The following is a 19,776-nucleotide window of genomic DNA, read 5'->3' as shown; positions in this document are numbered from 1 at the left end:
TGTTATCTTCTTTAAGTTTGGTTCCTATGCATGTGAAACTAGTCATAAAAAATGACATCAACAATGTAGAGAACCTAACTAGGTAACCTTTGTTTATAGGGTCTAAGGTGGATAAATGTATGCAACTTTATCTTCCTAAGTAAAGATGCTATTATGCAATGATATTAGTTGAATAAGAGTAATAGGTGATTAGATTCCAATGCATAGAATGTTCTTTAGAGTATTTGAGAACTTCATGTGAAACTCCAATATTTGTTCATGTCATATTTGAGTTAAAATGATTAATTCATAAACTCATGTTTTTGGTATACCCTCACACTAGGATAAGGAACTATTTTCTATCTGTGTATTATGACTGTTTCTTTCAACAAGATGACAAGGAACTTATACCAGTTGAAATATTTGATCAAACCTTTCACTCATATATATTTTAGTTGAGATTTAATTTTCGGTCTCCTATTAGTAGGTGATATAAATTATGGTGGTCTTTCTCACCTCACATGGAGTAGTACTTTCCCTAAGACAATTTTTTTTATGTACCAACAAAGACATTGTTCACAAGATTAAAGTAAGATATAAAGTGCACCAGGCTACAAATCTTACTTAGTTATGCGTAAACCAATATGTCACTATATTGTTTGCATACACTGGTGGGTCTTGAAAAGCAAAATAATTAAATTCACCTTCATAACACTTGTAAGATATATATATATATATATATAGATTTATAAACATAAGTAAAGTTATTTTCACGAAGACATTTGAATATAGTCGTAAATTATCTTATTAGAGCTTTGGATAATCTCCAAAGTTGAAGAGACTTTAAGGTTAAGAAACTCACATTAAAAAAATTTCTATATAAAATTCTTTAGACACTTTCATGATGATGTATATGAGTCCTATGTTTGATATGCTCAAAATATGTGTTATGAATTTATTTGTTGTTAACATAGTTTATGACATTACATCATTATGAAATGTTTTGCTAAATAATGATAATCAAATATTTGTGAGTATATGTTATCTGCCTATATGTACTAGATCTGGTTGTTTTTTTTATTTAATTTTAGTATAGCCCTATGTAAGACCTATCAACACATCTTTGTTATGATATCTTTCCTAGGCTGTAACTTCAGAAATAACCTTTTACAAGTGATAATTTATTGATTTTTATGTTGTTATTAAAATTATTAAAAGTGAAGCTTAAGGATCTTGAGAAAGTCAAAGTTAGTTGTATGAGGTATGAAAAACCTTATATAAGGATCAAAAATAAATATTTAATTGTGAGATAAGAAAATCAATTAATTTATATGATTAGGGAAGTTAATAACTAGTGCGTGAGTGAGGAGTAAAAACAAGATCAAAATGTTAATTAGTAGTTTGAAAGATAAAGAAACTATAAATGAGTTTGAGAGAAATTTGAGATAAAAGCTTCTAAAATATTTTCCTTGGTAAAAAACATGTGTTCTTAAGTTCCTTTGATATTTGAAGATGAAAGTTGGAGTTGGTAGAGAGCCTAAGGTGATCTACATTCTCAAAAAGTTAATCTGATTTGGGACTTCGACCGATTGATTATGTATCATTAAGTAGTATTTTAAGCTTATCTTGAGGACAAAATATAGTAAAAATACATTGGGGCAGAGACGACTAACTTATGTCATACACTTTAAGAGATAGTTTGAGAATTGGGTTTTGGAGGGGAAGGAAGGGAAAGGGAAGGCTTGGGAGCCAATAAATACACTTGTGAGATTACTCTCAAGCCTTCCCTTTCCATTCATTTCCCTCCAAAATCCAACTCCCAAACAAACCCTAAAATAGTGAGATTTGGGGCTTTATCCATTGATATTTGTTTACTAAATTAGCATCTTGACCTCATCTATTGGGTTTGGCATGGAAAAAATTCTTTGAGTAGAGACTACTAACTTATGTGATATTTGTGAAAGAATATGATGTATAGCTGGTTTACATTATCATCGGAAAAAGCTGGTTTACATCATAATCAAATAGAGAAATGCTATTGAAAACTTAACATGCTAACTTCGGTTAATGTATATACATTTTTACATTTTTGTAGTTGGATTTTGAGAAAACGAAAAAATACAGTGGTATAAACATCATTGCGGATTTGGATAGCAGTGATCATGACGATTATTCATCAAGAAACCTTGAGGAATTGCTTAGGTAGGACAGTACAACGAGGGCCTGATAAATACCAATAATAACAAAGAAAAAGAAAAGCACACAAAGAAAGAAAAGAAATATATGTGTATTGATTCAATCAGAAAATGGCAAAGTGCTAAATAGGGGTGTAAAAGTTTGGTCCGGTTCGGTTTTTGGTGCATTTCAGTAACCGAACCGAACATAAACATATGGTTTGGTTCAACTTGCTTAATCTTAAGTTTAACTACAAGAACCGAACTCAACTGTTCTTGAATCGTTTGGGTCGGTTTTTTTCCACAATTTTTCTTTTTTTATAAAAAAAATTGCATTATTTGAAAGTTCAAAATGTATTATAAGAGACATTGTTTGTCCATAAAAGAAAAATACTATTATTATTATAAAAAATATGAATAATATATACATGAGTAAAAAAATTGAAACTCATAATTTTTTGTTAGTAATATATATAACAATCATGTAATTTATGGAAAAATGAATGATTACATATATATAATCCACAATTAGTAACATATATAACTATACAATTCATAATTAGTAACATACATAACAACTTAGTAACATATATATCAATTAGTAAAATATATAATAGTTATATATATATATATATATATATATATATATATATATATATAACTATGCAGAACAATTTATGGTATATGTCAGTTTCAAAAGCAACACCATAAAAGTTGGAAGATATGTTTTAAAGCATCAAAACAGTGAGAAACAATTTAGTTAGTAATAACATATATATAATACTAACAAAATAACAATTTAGTAACATACATAATAGAGTTAATTACACTGACAACCCCTGAGTTTTAGTGAAATTACACAAACCACCCCTCACTTTTTACACCTACACAAACCTCCCCTAATTTTTATATTTTCATTACACTAACCACCCTTGCATGAGAAATAAGTGTCATCTTTTAAACAAAAAATGTGATAAATGTAATTAAGTTAAACAAAACATGGTATATTGTGAGAAAATATCCAACTAATATACAAATCAATGTATCTTTATTATTTTTTGTTACTAAATGCATCAACAATTCTAAAAAGATATTGTTTAAATCGCTCTTATACTATATCGTAACGAACCAAAAATAATAAAGAGTTATCGACTAATATATTATTTGGATTTGTCTCCATAGTATATCATGTTTTGTTTAAGTTAATTGCATTTATAACATTTTTTGTTCAAAAAATCACACTTATTTCTCATGCAAGGGTGGTCAGTGTAATGAAAGTGTAAAAATTAGGGGGGTTTGTGTAGGTGTAGAAAAGTGAGGGGTGGTTTGTGTAATTTCGCTAAAACTCAGGGGGTGTCAGTGTAATTTACTCTATATAATACTGCAACTCACACTATATTGATAATTTAAGTCACAAAATTGGTTGAAGAAATTAAACAACAATACAACATCATTTAATAGTATTTATTTTTTTAATATACAATTCGGTTCCAACGTTTCCTAAATTTCTAAAAACATGAACCGAATCGGACATAAATGGTTCCTTAAAAAATAACTGAACTGCGAGATTGAACTGAACCACATTTTGTGGTTTGGTTTGATTTGGTTACACCAGTTTCGCAGTTTAAACCGGAACCACTTACATCCCTAGTGCCAAATTACAAGATATGAAAGTATTGCAAAAGAGAAGCACAATAAGTGCAGAAAATTATAAATGGATGATAGGGAGAACAATCCATTTCTATGACAGAGGTGACACTCCTTCTTTCCACCAAATGATTGTCTGATTATTCCCTCCCGCTTCCTTCCTCGTATTCCCTTCATTGCTGATCATAGGATTTGCTCCTCTAATGTCCTCTTGTCACGTGTCTTGTTGCTTAGAGCCATGTGCAACAGTTTTATTTCCTTTGTTCCTATTTTACCCCGAGTCATATTCATCTTTCTCTAATATACCCTCTTCATTAGAGGCCCATTAATACACGCCCCAATGAGCAATATCATGACCTCAAGGTGGAAATCATGAAAAATGGTCTAAATCAGATCAAAATCCTCCCAAGTACTCTCATGGGTAGGAAGGACAGCCCATTGTCTTAAAACTTCAATGTGACCATTGAACAATTTGCGACAGCCTAAGACCATCTCCGACAGAACAAGTAATTCCCATTCTACCGTTAGACGAGCTAGCAAATGGTGACACATAACACTAGACGGAGGGGAAGATTTGAGTTGTGACACATGAAAAACATGATGTATGTTGGAATAGTCCGGCAACTACAATTTATACGCAACACCGTCAACTCACTCCAAGATAGTAAATGGTCCATAGAAATAGGGACTCAATTTCTCATTCACCTTGTTAGCCAAAGAACGCAACTTGTAAGGTTGAACCTTCATATACACCATTCATTATTGAGCCATTGCCAAATTAGCTTTGAGTGCTTCCCGAAATGGTGTCTCTATCCCGCAACAACATATCCGCAACTGGCATGGGAGTGTTGCCACTTTCAAAAGGAATGATCGAAGGTAGGTCTCGCTCATACAAAACCTTGAAGGGAATCATCTGTATGGATGCATTATGGGATCAATTAAACCACAATTCAGTCCATGCGAGCCACTTAACCCATTGTTTAGGGTGTTTAGTGAGAAAACAACGTAAGTATGTGTGAACACCCAATTTTGTCCGGCCCAAAAGTCATTTTTCAAAAAAATAACAATAAGATAAACATTTTGGGTTTATATAAATAACATTTTTTATGTGTTCCAAAATAAAAATGATTTAAATTTGAATTTATGACTTTATTAATTTTGAATTTTAAACATCATAATAGCATAAATCAAAATTTTGAATTTTAATTAAGAGCAAAAATCAGAATCTCCTTAACTTTCTCTTGGAAGTTAATAGGGGATTTGATTCGATTTTCAAGCATGTGTCAAAATTCAACTTTAAATAGGCATATGAGACCTAAAATCAGGGAGCCATAAAAACCTCATCCAAAAAAGTCTTTAATCCATCATCTATTCCCAAGAATTCTCAACAATCATCTCAATCAAAATTTCATTCTTCAATCATTTTCTTCATTCTCTAGACATTATCTTTCACACATAATCATCCAATAGAAAACCTAAGAGATCCACAATCCAAAAAATGTCTCATACACAACAAATTCATATCATTCATAACAACCTCAAAATCTCTTATACACAATAACCAAAAAAAATCATTCAACAAAAATTCATTCAAACGCTCAACATCCAAAAGTACTCATACCATCCACAATAGTCCAAAAATCTTACACACAACATACAAAAGAGGACACTAGCAAAAAACCATAAAAATACATAATCTCCAACACTCCCGAATCTTCTTTGTTTTCTCTCTCGCTCAAGTGGTTTTGATTGCAAACCTGATTTTGAATCTGGTTTCAACATAGCAGACATTAGGCCAACATAATTTGTTAAATTACATGTACACAATTTCACCCCTTGAATTTTGTTCTTATATATTTACGTCCTTCCATTAATAATTATCATAACAATAATGTTAATAAATTCACCATAAAAATAAATAAAGTATGCAATTGGATTACTTGTTAATTTATTTCGAAATCTCATTTTTCTTATAATTACATAAAAGTAAAATACGTTTAATATAAGACTATGTGAAATATGTTAATCCTAATTTTAAGGTATGTTGCGGTGTTGGACGTAAGGTCTACACTTCACTTTCTTAAAATTAATAGGATTAATTATAATTCTACATTCAAAAAAAAGTTTTTTTTTTAAATAAAAAACAAAAATTGGGAATTTGCTCATCAAGTTTTAATATGAGATGCGGTATCGGACGTAAGTGTTATGCTTCGCTCATATCTTTTTTTTAAAGAATAATTTAAACGTTACTATTTTTAAGAAATAAAATTAACCTAACCAACAAACTTTTTTCTACCCAAAGAACTATGTAATCTTGATTCTTAAAAAGGAATACGTAGGACCAAGATCACTTTTGTCAGACATAATAATAAAATAAAGTTTTTTTGGTAAAAATATAATTAATAATCCACGCAATATAGTAGGGTACCGTTCAAACGGGCAACTGTGATGCTAATACCTTCTCTAGTGTATAATCGACTCTCGAACCTGGATATCAAAGTTCAAGGCCCAATGTGGATGTGCCAAAAGATTTTTCTACATTTTTTATTGGAAAAAATGTAGTGGCGACTCTAATGAGGTCGTGCAGTCGAAAATCGGGGCGCGATAACTGGCGACACTGTTGGGGACTTTTTTTAAGAGAGTCAGGCCCATAAACGTTAAATGCATTGATTTTTATATTTATGTTTATTTTTAGTTTATTTTATTTTATTGTTATCATTTACAACACATTATCATATTAGCATAAATATATGCTTTATACCCGAGCATTAGATCTGTAAGTTGATTCCATCACAAAAAGCCAAAATCTCTCAACCAAGAAGATGAAGATCTTAAGTCATCATCTTCAAGAGCAACTTCAACAAGGACTCATACAAGTCTTTTGCTACCTATCAAGTCAAATATCCGCATTCGAGGGTGCTCACAAAAGAAAAAGAAAACAAAAAAAGAACAGAAAAAAGCAAAAAAAAATGTTAGGTTGAAAATCCATATGAACAACCAAGGAAAAGGAGAACGATTCTAAGTTAAAAACCTCCAAAGGTGACTTGGGATCATAATAAAATGAGAGAATTCCTAACAGATTCCTACATAAGGTATTTTGGGCAAAAATGGGGGAAAATTAAATGAACACCCTTAAGGTGAAGTCTTGCTACTACACATCATTGATCATCCAAATTGCGGAATTTTTATGAACAATAACCACCTGAATGAAGACAATATATTAAAATAGGCATATTTGGGTAGTTTTTGTTGTTACAAAAAATATCAACGCTTTGAAAATAATTTCTTAGCCAACCTACACTAAGGTAGTATGACTGAGTTTACTCACTATCCTCAAGATTATACTAAGGTAATTTTATGGACCACCTTAAGAGAAAGGCATCTTCAGCTAAACTGAGGCAAATTTTGATAGGTGAAAAGTTATGGTACCAATCAACAAAAGGCATCAAGGGTCGCTTCGGTCGAGTCTGCAAAATTTTATGAGTTCTATCCAAAAAAAATAATAATAAACCATAGATGATACATTAGAATATTTGTGCATGAGACTTACCTCTCATTCTATTACATTCAAACAAGCATATAGTACTCATATCATACATGAAATAAATCAAATTCTTTTATAATAGCATCTAACAATACATATTCACATTAATTAAACAATGCATATACAAAGACATACATACATTAAATCATATCCACATTCAAGTCAATACATACTCACATTAATCATAAAAAAATCAACATGAAATTCATGCGTACACAAGCATTCAAACAACGACACCCCTAAACCCCTTATTTTCTTATGTTAAACATCAATCATCTCTCATGCATCATAAGCATCATTATGGCATACTCATGTCAATCATTGCATAGTCAAATTCATATACTAATCATTGTAGTACAAACATCCACATACACTTCATGCATCACATATCCCAAACAATCACACCATTATACCATCCATCCAAACCGATTCAGATTTTTCCTTCGTGGGCCCCGTGCTTGACGACCTCGAAGTTAACCTTTCCAGGCTCTGTGCCTGACCTTTTAAAATTTGAGGGCCCCATGTTTGACGACCTCAAATTGTGTCTTTGAGGACCTCGTGCTTGACGACCTCGAAGTCAACCTTTCCAGGCTCCATGACTGACCTTTTAAAATTTGAGGGTCCGATGCTTGACGACCTCAAATTGTGCCTTCGAGGACCTCGTGCTTGACGACCTCGAAGTCAACCTTTCCCGGCTCCATGACTGACCTTTTAAAATTTGAGGGGTCAATGCTTGACGACCTCAAATTGTGCCTTCGAGGACCCCGTGCTTGACAACCTCGAAGTCAACCTTTCCAGGTTTCGTGCCTGACCTTTTAAAATATGAGGGGCCCGTGCTTGACGACCTCAAATTGTGCCTTCAAGGACCCCGTGCTTGACGACCTCGAAGTCAATCTTTTCAAGCTCAATGCCTGACCTTTTAAAATTTGAGGGTCCCGTTCTTGACGACCTCAAATTGTGCCTTCGAGGACCTAGTGCTTGACGACCTCGAAGTCAATATTTCCAGGCTTTGTGCCTAACCTTTTAAAAATTGAGGGCTTCGTGCTTGATAACCTCAAATTGTGCCTTCGAGGACCTCGTGCTTGACGACCTCAAAGCCAATCTTTCCAGGCTCAGTGCCTGACCTTTTAAAATTTGAGGGGTCCATGCTTGACGACCTCAAATTATGCCTTCGAGGACCCCGTGCTTGACAACCTCAAAGTCAATCTTTTCAGGCTTTGTGCCTGGCCTTTTAAAATTTGAGGGCTCTGTGCTTGACGACCTCAAATTGTGCTTTTGAGGACCCCGTACTTGACGACCTCGAAGCCAATCTTCCAAGGCTATGTACCTGAGTTTTAAAATTTAAGGGCCTCGTGCTTGACGACCTCAAATTATGCATTTGAGGACTCCGTGCTTGACGACCTTGAAGCCAATCTTTCGAGGCTCAGCGCCTGACCTTTGAAAATTTTGAGGGTCATGTGCTTGACGACCTAAAATTGTGCCTTCAAAGACCCCATGCTTGACGACCTCGAAGTCAATCTTCTCAGGCTCTATGCCTGACTTTTTAAATTTAAGGGTCATGTTCTTGACGACCTTAAATTGTGCCTTTGAGGACCTCGTGTTTGACGACCTCGAAGCATAAAGTTTTTGTACATCACACCTTATTTCACTAGCAAAAAGGTATTTTGTGCCTTAACAAAATTAGCATTCATTTCTTTACTAGTTACTTATCATGACACCACTCAAACCTTAGTTTGTGTGCTATTCAATAAGTAACAAGTAAAGAGGAACAACTGTGAACGCCCAATTTTGTTCGACCCAAAGTCATTTTTCAAAAAAAAAATAACAATAACATAAACATTTTGGGTTTATATAAAAAATAACATTTTTTATGTGTTCCAAAATAAAAATGATTTAAATTTGAATTTATGACTTTTATTAATTTTGAATTTAAAACATCATAATAGCATAAATCAAAATTTTGAATTTTAATTCAAAGCAAAAATCAGAATCTCCTTAACTTTCTCTTGGAAGTGAATAGGGGATTTGATTTGATTTTCAAGCATGTGTGAAAATTCAACTTTAAATAGGCATATCAGACAAGAAATCAGGGAACCATAAAAATCTCATCCAAAACAGTGTTGTGAAACCCGAGCCGGACGTCAAACCAGCAGAGGTCCCGTACTAGGTTTAACCGGTTTAAACGGTTAAACCGTCCGGTCTGACTGGGTGATTTCGTACATAATTAATAATTTTTATTTATAAATATATAGTTATATATAAATGTAAAACTTTATATAATTAATAATTATGTATAATTATATTGAAATAATACCTCTTTATCTTTTTTTGGACTGTAGTAAAACAAAATATTAGAACATTGTCCCATTTTTATTTTATTTTTAAGTGAGCCGTCCGACTTACTTCCCGGGCTAATCCAGTTTAACCGGGTTTAACATGGTCGGACCGGATTTTTTCCGGTTCAAAGCGGTCCAACTCTCATTCGGTTAAGACGGCAAACCAGAGCCGTTTTTAAGTCCGGTCAGCGGTCAGACCGGTCGGACCGTCCGGTCCGGTTCTAACAACACTGCAAAAAGTCTTTCATCCATCATCTATTCTCAAGAATTCTCAACAATCATATCAATCAAAATTTCACTATTCAATCATTTTCTTCATTCTCTAAACATTATCTTTCACACATAATCATCCAACAAAAACCTAAGAGATCCACAATCCAAAAAATGTCTCATACACAACAAATACATATCATTCATAACAACCTCAAAATCTCCTATACACAATAACAAAAAAAATCATTCAACAAAAATTCATTCAAACACTCAACATCCAAAAGTACTCATACCATCCACGATAGTCCACAAATCTTCAACACAACACACAAAAGAGGACCACAACAAAAAACCATAAAAATACATAATCTCCAACACTCTTAAAGCTTCTTTGTTTTCTCTCTCGCTCAAACGGTGTTGATTGCAAAACTATTTTGGAATCTAGTTTCAACATAGGAGACATTAGTCCAACATAATTTGTTGAAATACAGGTACACAATTTCGCCCCTTGAATTTTGTTCTTATCTATTTACGTCATTCCATTAATAATTATCATAACAATAATGATAATACATTCACCATAAAAATAAAGAAATTATGCGATTAGATTATTTGTTAATTTATTCCGAAATCTCATTTTTCTTATGATGACATAAAAATAAAATCCGTTTAATACAAGACTATGTGAAATATGTTAATCCTAATTTTAAGGTATGTTGTGGTATTGGACGTAAGGGCTACACTTCACTTTCTTAAAATTAATAGGATTAATTATATTTCTATATTTAAAAAACAGATTTTTTTTTAAATAAAAAACAAAAATTGGGAATTTGCTAATCAAGTTTTAATATGAGATAATGTATCGGACGTAAGGGTTATGCTTCGCTCATATCTTTTTTTCAAAGAATAATATAAACGTTACTATTTTTAAGAAATAAAATTAACCTAACCAACAAACTTTTTTCTACTCAAAGAACTATGTAGTCTTGATTCCCAAAAAAGGATACGTAGGACCAAGATCACTCTTGTTAGAAATAATAATAAAATAAAGTTTTTTTGGTAAAAATATAATAATAACATAATTAATAATTCACGTAATATAGCAGGGTACCGTTCAAACGGGTAACTGGGGTGTTAATACCTTCCCTAGTGTGTAATCGACTCCCGAATCTGGATATCAAAGTCCAAGGCCCAATGTGATTGGGCCAAAAGATTTTTCTACATTTTTTACTGGAAAAAATGTAGTGGCGACTCTAATGAGGTTGTGCAGCCGAAAATCGGGGCACGACAATTGACAACTCTGCTGTGGACTTTTTTTAAGAGATTCAGACCCATAAACGTTAAATGCATGGATTTTTATATTTATTTTATTTTTAGTTTTAGTTTATTTTATTGTTATCCTTTATAACAATTATCATATTAGCATAAGTATATGCTTTATACCTGAACATTAGATTAGAAGAGACATTCGTTTTGTCAGTGAGGACTTTGGGCTTCACTTACATTGGCATGATGAACCACCTAGGTTGTTACCAAATATCATGAGATTTACCGATGTGGACTACAAGCCCCACTTGTACTCCCTAGGGTATTTGGGTTTCCTTTCTTTATGATTGGATGAATCTGGGCACCTTGTAAGCAGACCCTATAAGATGTTTTATATAAAGACTTTATATCCTCACCCTAGGGTTGGGGTCTTATATAACCCATGAAACCTATTAAGTATATCATATCTATGATATTGAATGCATACATGCATATATATGTACATGCATCCAAAAATATATTATTCGAACTTTCATTCATTTGTGCATTAATTCAAGAATAAAATTTACATTGATTGACTTATGCATTTATTCATTGCATTCAAAAATAAAAAATCTTCATTAATTCACTCATGCATTTATTCATTACGTTTAAGAATAAAGCATTCATTGATTGACTTATGCATTCATTCATTGCATTCAAAAATAAAAAATCTTCATTAATTCACTCATGCATTTATTCATTACGTTTAAGAATAAAGCATTCATTGATTGACTTATGCATTCATTCATTGCATTCAAAAATAAAAAATCTTATTGATTGGCTTATACATTCATTCATGCATTCAAAAATAGAAATTATTTCATTCATTCAAATATGCATTTATTCATACACTTTAAAAAATAAATACATCATTCATACACACTCACATATTCATTAATTCATACATTCGTAAGAAAATTATTCAAATATTCTATTTCATACATTACTATAACGTTTGTCATTGTTAGGATAATTGGCACTCATGATTGCTTTCCCACTTTGGTCTTGTCCTTGGGGCATATTTATGGAGATTAATTAGTTGAATTGCATAGCATTGCATGAAAGAAATTTTTTTAAGAATTTGAATAGCATTTCATGTAAGAATGCATCATTTTCCTATGGATGACATGTTTGATTATATCTTCTTTTTTTGTTGTCTCACTTTAATTTCATAAACTATGTAAAAGACTTATAATGACTAATATGATGTTGAGGTTTGTGTGAAACTTGAATGATTCTTGATTGAGAAGGGATGATTTCAATCTGAATACTGAATCCCAAAAAAGATTATGAAATATACATCTAAAAATATATATCACGGGAAAGGAAAGGACTTCTATTACACCAACACCTCTAAAAATATATAAAGGAAAAAGGACTCATAACTACCAAATGAAGAGAAGAAGGGAATATAAATAGTGTAAGGAAAACGGGGTTTCATGCAACACAATTTAGTGATCCTCCATATAATCTCAATTTTACATGATATTGAAAGAGTGAGAGAAAAGTACAATGATGCGCACAAGCATTCCCTTCCTTGGCCAATACAAAGAAATGAAATAATAATATACACAAGGTTTTATATGAAAAAATGACCTCAGAAGTAGTGCACATTGAATAATTTAGTGACCATTGAATATATCACCTCATTGACATGGCTTCCTCAAAGCACTAAAAGAAAAGGACCAGGAAACACAGCAGCATAGGTACCATGGGACCCCTACTAGTAAAGGGAAAACGAAGTGCATGTTAGCCCTTTATTAGAAATAGAAGGTGTGAGACCTTGCTTGCCTTAATTATATAATATAGAAGGGTAGAGTGTCTTCTTTGTTCCATAAAAATCCTACTAGAAACCAACTAATCCTGTTTACTACTTGCAGCCCTTGCTCGATGTCTAAGCTCAGTTATTTTCCACTTAATAATCAAGTAACATAAGGAGAAGAGGGTATTAATCTGCAGAAAGAGATAAGATAATAATGTTCAATATGGAAAGAATACCTGAACTAAAATGGTTGTGCCACTATGATGAAAAAAATACTAACCAAGATTATCATAGCATGGACTAGAAGAGGCCCTGACCAAAGAACTGACATAAAAACTCCACTCTGATCAAAGTAGTTTTGCCCTCAGAAGCTTTTCCAGTTCTTTCCTAGAAGACTATTAAGGTTTTCAGCAAAATATACACCTGCCACTGCAACAGCAAAACAATTTGTAGGCAAAAGGAGGTACATTAATTGTTTAATCTAAGTTAAACTAAATTCAAGAATATATACAAGATGGAAGGTATCATGTTGGGATGAAAATATTGATAACAGTCAACATGTGAATCAAAATATATAACAACAACTAAATCTTAGTTTCTATCACATATGACACCCGAAGTACCTTATCATTTCAACCACCCTTCTTGAATCTAGTGGTATACACCTCCCTCAATTTCCACATGATGTTATATGATTGGCCGACCCCATTTCTCGATCTTGTCTTACATGTACCACAACTTAAAACCTGAAACATCTAATTTCATTACCTTTTCACCCACCTATTTAGTTTCTTGTAAGCATATAAAATCAATCCTCCTCCTAATCATTGTGCATTGTTTCTATTGATTTGCCTGTAAGAGTGCCTATAATCCATGTTTCAATTTGTATCCTAGGCCGGTGAATTAACTTCTTTACCCGCAAATGTCCATGCATATGCGGGAACCTTTGTTTATTTTTCTCTACATTCAGGTGATCATGTAGTGACCCTTTCTCAATTGACACTCTGCTCGAGCTATACATTGTGTTGCTTCTGCCCAACGATCTAACATTAACATTATGACATCATTGGTCATATCATATGATTTGGCAAAGTTATACATTGCATATCGACTGTCCAACACAACTTTCACCTTTTATCCGGAATTAGAACCAACTATGTTTAACATCAAGCACACATAAGTAGGTTTGTGCATCAATATATGTGAGGATGGAAATTGATCTGGAATTATAAATTGTTCAAATGGCATAGAGAAATAGAAATAAAAAAGTGTCAACATAGTGGAAGATAATGATGTTTGAAAGAAGAAGAAAAACAGTTACACAAAAATGCATTGGTTTTCATCAAAATTTAATTACTAGACACACAATCTCCATGACAAGCTTAACATAACATGCAAAGTTGACTTAATAATTTTGAACCAAAACTGCACTTGGCACATAATTTGATATTAAGTTTTTACCTCAGGTATATAGATTCTGACATTAATACCAGAGAATGGGAGCACGTCTTCTGTTCCACAAAGTGTGTCACTCCATGTGTTATCAACTGTGATTGATTGAAAAATGTATTTAAGTTAAAATTTAATTTTTAAGTATTTTTCTGACCAATCACAGTTGATGTCACATGAAGTGGCACAATTTGTGGAACGGAAGATGTGCTCCCCAGAGAATGGTCACACCTGATTTTCCAGTTATTCTAAAGCCCATATATTTACCAGTTATTCTAGACTCAAATATTGCTACTTGTGATGGAAGTGTACATGTGAATGGTCTAGTTTGAGCATATTTCATGTGTTAAGTCCCCAAGCAGTAAAAGGGTTAAGTACACCCTCAAGTGCATCAGCTTAATAAATTTAAATTTGCCTTTCCTGCACCTTGAATGTGTTGAGTTTGCATCTAGTTAGTTTAGTGGATTACAAGGATATCCCGTCTCTCCATTGTCTGATAAGTGGCTAAGATTATTCATCAAGAAGTCTCATTTCTAAATAAATCTTGAAATAAATGATGTGGAGAATTTTGCAATCATCCAAAACTCTTGACTGTGCATAAGAACATACATTTTCAATGAACTAAACGGACCAAATATTCACCATATTATACCACAATTTTAGGTATGCTTGCAATTATGATAGAAGGTATAAAAAGGGAGGCTTACATGAGACTCTCACCTAGTGGGGTCTGGGGAGGATAGATGTACGCAATCTTACACTCACAAACGGAAAGACTGTTTTCAAGATTTGAGGGCACAATTTCACCCCACAGAGAAAAACAAAGGCAAGAATGATGGTAACTTTATTTTCATGGAGAAATGCAACAACCTCAAAAAACAAAGCTAGATACATCAAAAGTAATAGATAAGTTTTAGTTAAGCCCATATAAAATGATTTAGGAATCATTCCATAAACTAAATAAGGAATTGCACATACATGTCAAAAAGAACAAGAACATCTGAAAGTTGGTATTCTTCCTTGAGATGATAACTACAAGCAGCAACACAACATGGAATGCTCCCAATCCCATTAGCCAAGGTTCCTAAAACAAACAAATCAAGGCAAAATTAGCAAGTGCGAAGATTTCTTATAAGCAAGAAGTTCAAATAACAAATATAACATACAAAAAATAAGAGAATTAAAAACACCTACTATGGTTCATTATCTATCTAAATACCTACTATATAGTACATAAATGTGATGCATGAGGTATAGATTCGAATTCTCAGGTGATATCTCTTCTATAGCCTTACATAACATAAGATAACCATATTGCAAATATTCATCCCTCACCACTTTACCACATTCAAAGGCAACAACAAATTTCAAAACTTTCTCAACAAAAGTCTCATAAGATCATCACCTACACTAATCCCCGACTCACATATCACCAAAAGTAAATGATATCTTTCTGCTCCTATCTTCCAATCTACCAGATCAGATTCAACAAAGTGTCAAAATCCACACCAAAAACATGCACTAAAATATCATACCAATCACAAAACTAATCCTTTGAATCCTAATTTATTTATTTATTTGCACTTCAGCTTTGGCTCCACTTGATTTCTCACGTACCCAGAAGCAAAAATTGAAAATTGATAGCACCCCATTAATCTAACACCCAAAAATAATGTAGAGAAAGAGGGTTTAGGGCTTAGAGTTACACCTTCCAATCAATAGCATGAAAGAAACCCATGAAATTTTCATATGCTGGGCGAAGAGCAGCACGAAGCTCGGAGGAGAGTTTCTGAAGAAGATCTGTCATAAGCTCAATGTGCTCCTCCATGGCAGATTTCATCTCCGACATTATGGACTCTCTGTGATTAAGATTTGGAGCTGTATTTAGAACTTTGTTTCAGTTGCAAGAAACTTCTGGCGCAATTTTTTTGGTTCACAAGAAAGCCGAACCGGTTTTCACTAAAATTTGAACCCGACTGTCATTCTCCTCACTTTAGGCGAGGAAGAACGAAACTGCTGATTTGTGGCATGCACGATTTGGACACGTAAGTTATGGAAAGCTCAAGGTGATGATGAACAACTCCTTTTTAAAAGGTCTCCCTCAACATCTTCTACTAGGTATTCTTATTTCCGTCTTACGGAGATCCTTGCTCAATCTGCAAGGCTAATCGTACGATACCTTGGTTCTATATTTTCCTTTCTTTGTGTCAAGGCATTATCTGGAACCCAACTTACTTGGAAAGCCATTCCGTCCAGGTCGCCGGATCGGAGGCGTCAAGGTCTCTTTTACGAAGATACATTGGTTTCTTCTTTACGCACATTCAAGTTCAATGGTTTCATTGAATCTGTCTGAAATGGACGTTGAAGGGTATCCATTGTGGTCTTATTTGGTTCGTTCGTTATGCTTACGATCCAAATAACGACTGACTTTCACAGACTTCTTGTGAGGAGTCTATTTAGTTTCTTCGTTCCGAGCGTTTTATCAGCCTACCGAAGACACCTTCCGGTGTGGTTCTCCTGGTCGACTGGCATCTTAAACATATGCGGGAGCAGAGAAGAAAAGAGCGGACGCTATTTGTAACTACGTTAACCAAAGGCTCTTGAAACTCCCATAGCTTAGGGGTCAACTCCTGCTATTGGTTCAACCCAAAATCTTGGTAGTCGAATAGCCTCGTTCCTATCTTCAGGGAAGATATTTTATCTTATCTTAGAATTAGGTCTATCTATTATATATTAATATATATATAGATAACCCATACGTAGACGAAAGTAGCATTCAGGCATCGGTGGAAGCGCTAAGCGAAAAAAGTGAAAAAGCTTTGAAGCCGATCGAACCGAGAGTAGCGGATTAGCGGCTGATCTTCTACCTGATCTATCTACCATATTGATGTATTAGAGAGACCGAGTTCCTACGAGGGAAGAAAAGATGAACCAGCTCTATCGATTAAAAAATCCCTGTACCTTTGTGAAAGACATCGCATGGAATAGCTTACACGGAAAGGAGCTTGGTACAAGCTCAGATTAAAAATCGAAGTTCCTGAGCTAGAAGGAATGGGATCAGGGGTGGGTAATAGACTGACTGCCAAGGAGCGGAGCAGCTCGACCCTTCCATATTATATAATTAAGGCAAGCAAGGTCCCACGCCTCCTATTTCTTAAGGGGGGGCGCGCTAGCGCGCATCCGTTTTCTTGCTGGGAGAGGAGTTCAGCTGCTAATAAGTGAAAGAAAAGAGCGGACCGCAACTAGACCTGAGAAAAGAGCAGCTTTCAGGCATCCTCTCATTGAGGAGGTCTTAGATAGAAGATGAGCCGACGGTAGGACTCTCTTAGAGTGTGGGAGTATAACAGTAGCAGCAGTTATGGCCCCATACCCATGAGCATTGGCGTGAGCAGCTAAGCTAAGGTCGGAAAGGAAGAATGGGTGGGCTTACAGGCTACCTATTTCCTCAGCCGATAAGAGAATCTGTCTTCAGCACAGATCGAGGCTTGTCGAAGAAAAGTCTCAAGTCCTCTATCGCTGGACTAGACTAGATTTCGAAGATTGAGGAGTGGCAAATCTCAATGGAATTCCAGAACAAACTCCCAAAAGAAGGGTAGTCAAAGACTACCTCTTTCTCCTGGCCTCACTAGCTCTCCTACCTAGGATCCCAACTATCATCCATATCTGTTTACCCTACCTGCTATCGACAGTCCTTCCACCTGTTACTCACTCTCCGGAGGGAGATGGATGGATCGTGCTTGTGCTATCAAGCCGAAAAATGATTTCGAGCGGTATTCACGGAAATTAAAAAGATTGAATGGTTGTAAACAGATTCGCTAGTTGGGTCAATTGGCACTCTTTCACTAGTGATTGTAAGCTAGGTGCCCTTAAATAAATGACAGGAGGGGAAGAAGCTCTAACGAAAGCATCCAATCAACCGGGAATCCCACCTTTCAGATTCTACATATGCTACTGCTGGAGTGGAGAATGCCTCTACTACCTGTGCCAGCAAACTTATACTAAAAATAAGAAAAGGCTAGGTGTCCATGCCACCAACCAACTCCTGAAATAAAAACAAGCCCCGGCAAACCACTAGAAGTTACCCATCGAGTCGAGCAATGATCCAATTGGAGAAGCAAGCTGCTCTTTGTCACCCCATTTCCCTTGGGACCAAGAAAAAGCTCCAAAGAAGAAGAAGGACTGATCGCAATCTCAGGTACAATGGCTAGTTGGAAAGCCTTTTCAAGCCAATCTCTTGATTCACATGAATGTGAAACTGTTACAACCGATCCTGTATACCAATCATCCGCCGCTTACAGTAATAGCACTAAGCCAAGGTTTCTATGGATTAAGTCCTGTGGAAAAAGACATATCTTAGCTTAGGGCAATTCAGTTAGTAGTGTCACCGGTCAATCCTTGGGACACTAGCGAGTCCGTCCTTTAAAGCCCTAAAAATAGGGTCCATGAAGCCTTAGATACTCCAAGCCTCCATCTTTATTGTCCCATAACCTAGACCATGGAAGTATGGTTATAGTCCCATTCCATTAGTGGGATCCATAGCCTACGGGTCTTTCCCAAGCCAGTCAATTAAGAAGGTTTTCGAGGACTACCCTAAGCCTACAAAGAAGTAGGCAGGACTTTCAGTTACAATGTCTAGGTTGGGCAAGCTTGGAGATAGAGGGTTTTCTGGGGGAGATACAGTTTCCAGGTTGGATTTTTTAAATCAAATAGGACTATTTGGGGAGATAGAGGTGGTGAAATCTAACCTTTGCATTGATCTTTGGCAGGGCGGGTCGCTTGAGTGTCAAAACCAAGCGGTGGTTGTTTTTCCTTGGCTTATCGAACCAGCGTATGCCCATTCCTCCTTTTATGACTCCCAGTAGAGAAAGCCTAAATTTGCCGATGTGGATTGAAAGGAAGTTGGGGATGGACATAGATCCTTCCGCCTATCCGGAGTGTAGGAAATAAAGCAATGGTTTTTGTATTTATTATTTCCCAATCACTGGAAGCAATCTTTACTGGTACAAGGATCTCCTCACAGCAACCTTCACTACGATAGAACCCGACAATGAGTTTACGAAGGCTTCGAGTAGTGCGAGATAGGCTAATCACCAGACTGCTCTGGAATAGGTTAATCGCCGGAGACAAGAACGAGTGAATTTAATCTTGTTTCGCGAGCATGCCTTACTATAATAGGGGGCGCAGAGTTTCTAAGTGAAGGCAAGCGCAACTATCTATTTCATATCCTCCCTGTCAGAAAGTCATCAAGAAGGGAAAGCCGACAAAAAGACTATTCCATAACCTACTCTTGTGGCCGAATCGAGGGGGCTTGGCTTGTACCAGGCTCTAAAAGAGTTTTCTTCAAGCGAGCAGTCTTTCTATCTT

At 34.9% G+C, this 19,776-nt stretch overlaps 1 pseudogene; it reads right to left on the bottom strand.

Moving 5' to 3' along the window:
- Positions 13,006 to 16,758, bottom strand: LOC109325028 (annotated as a pseudogene).

The sequence above is a fragment of the Lupinus angustifolius genome, chromosome LG13 (assembly GCF_001865875.1).
Source record: "Lupinus angustifolius cultivar Tanjil chromosome LG13, LupAngTanjil_v1.0, whole genome shotgun sequence".
Classification (NCBI taxonomy): Eukaryota; Viridiplantae; Streptophyta; class Magnoliopsida; order Fabales; family Fabaceae; genus Lupinus; species Lupinus angustifolius.
Note: the sequence above shows the minus strand (reverse complement) of the source record. Positions and strands in the feature narration are given on the sequence as shown.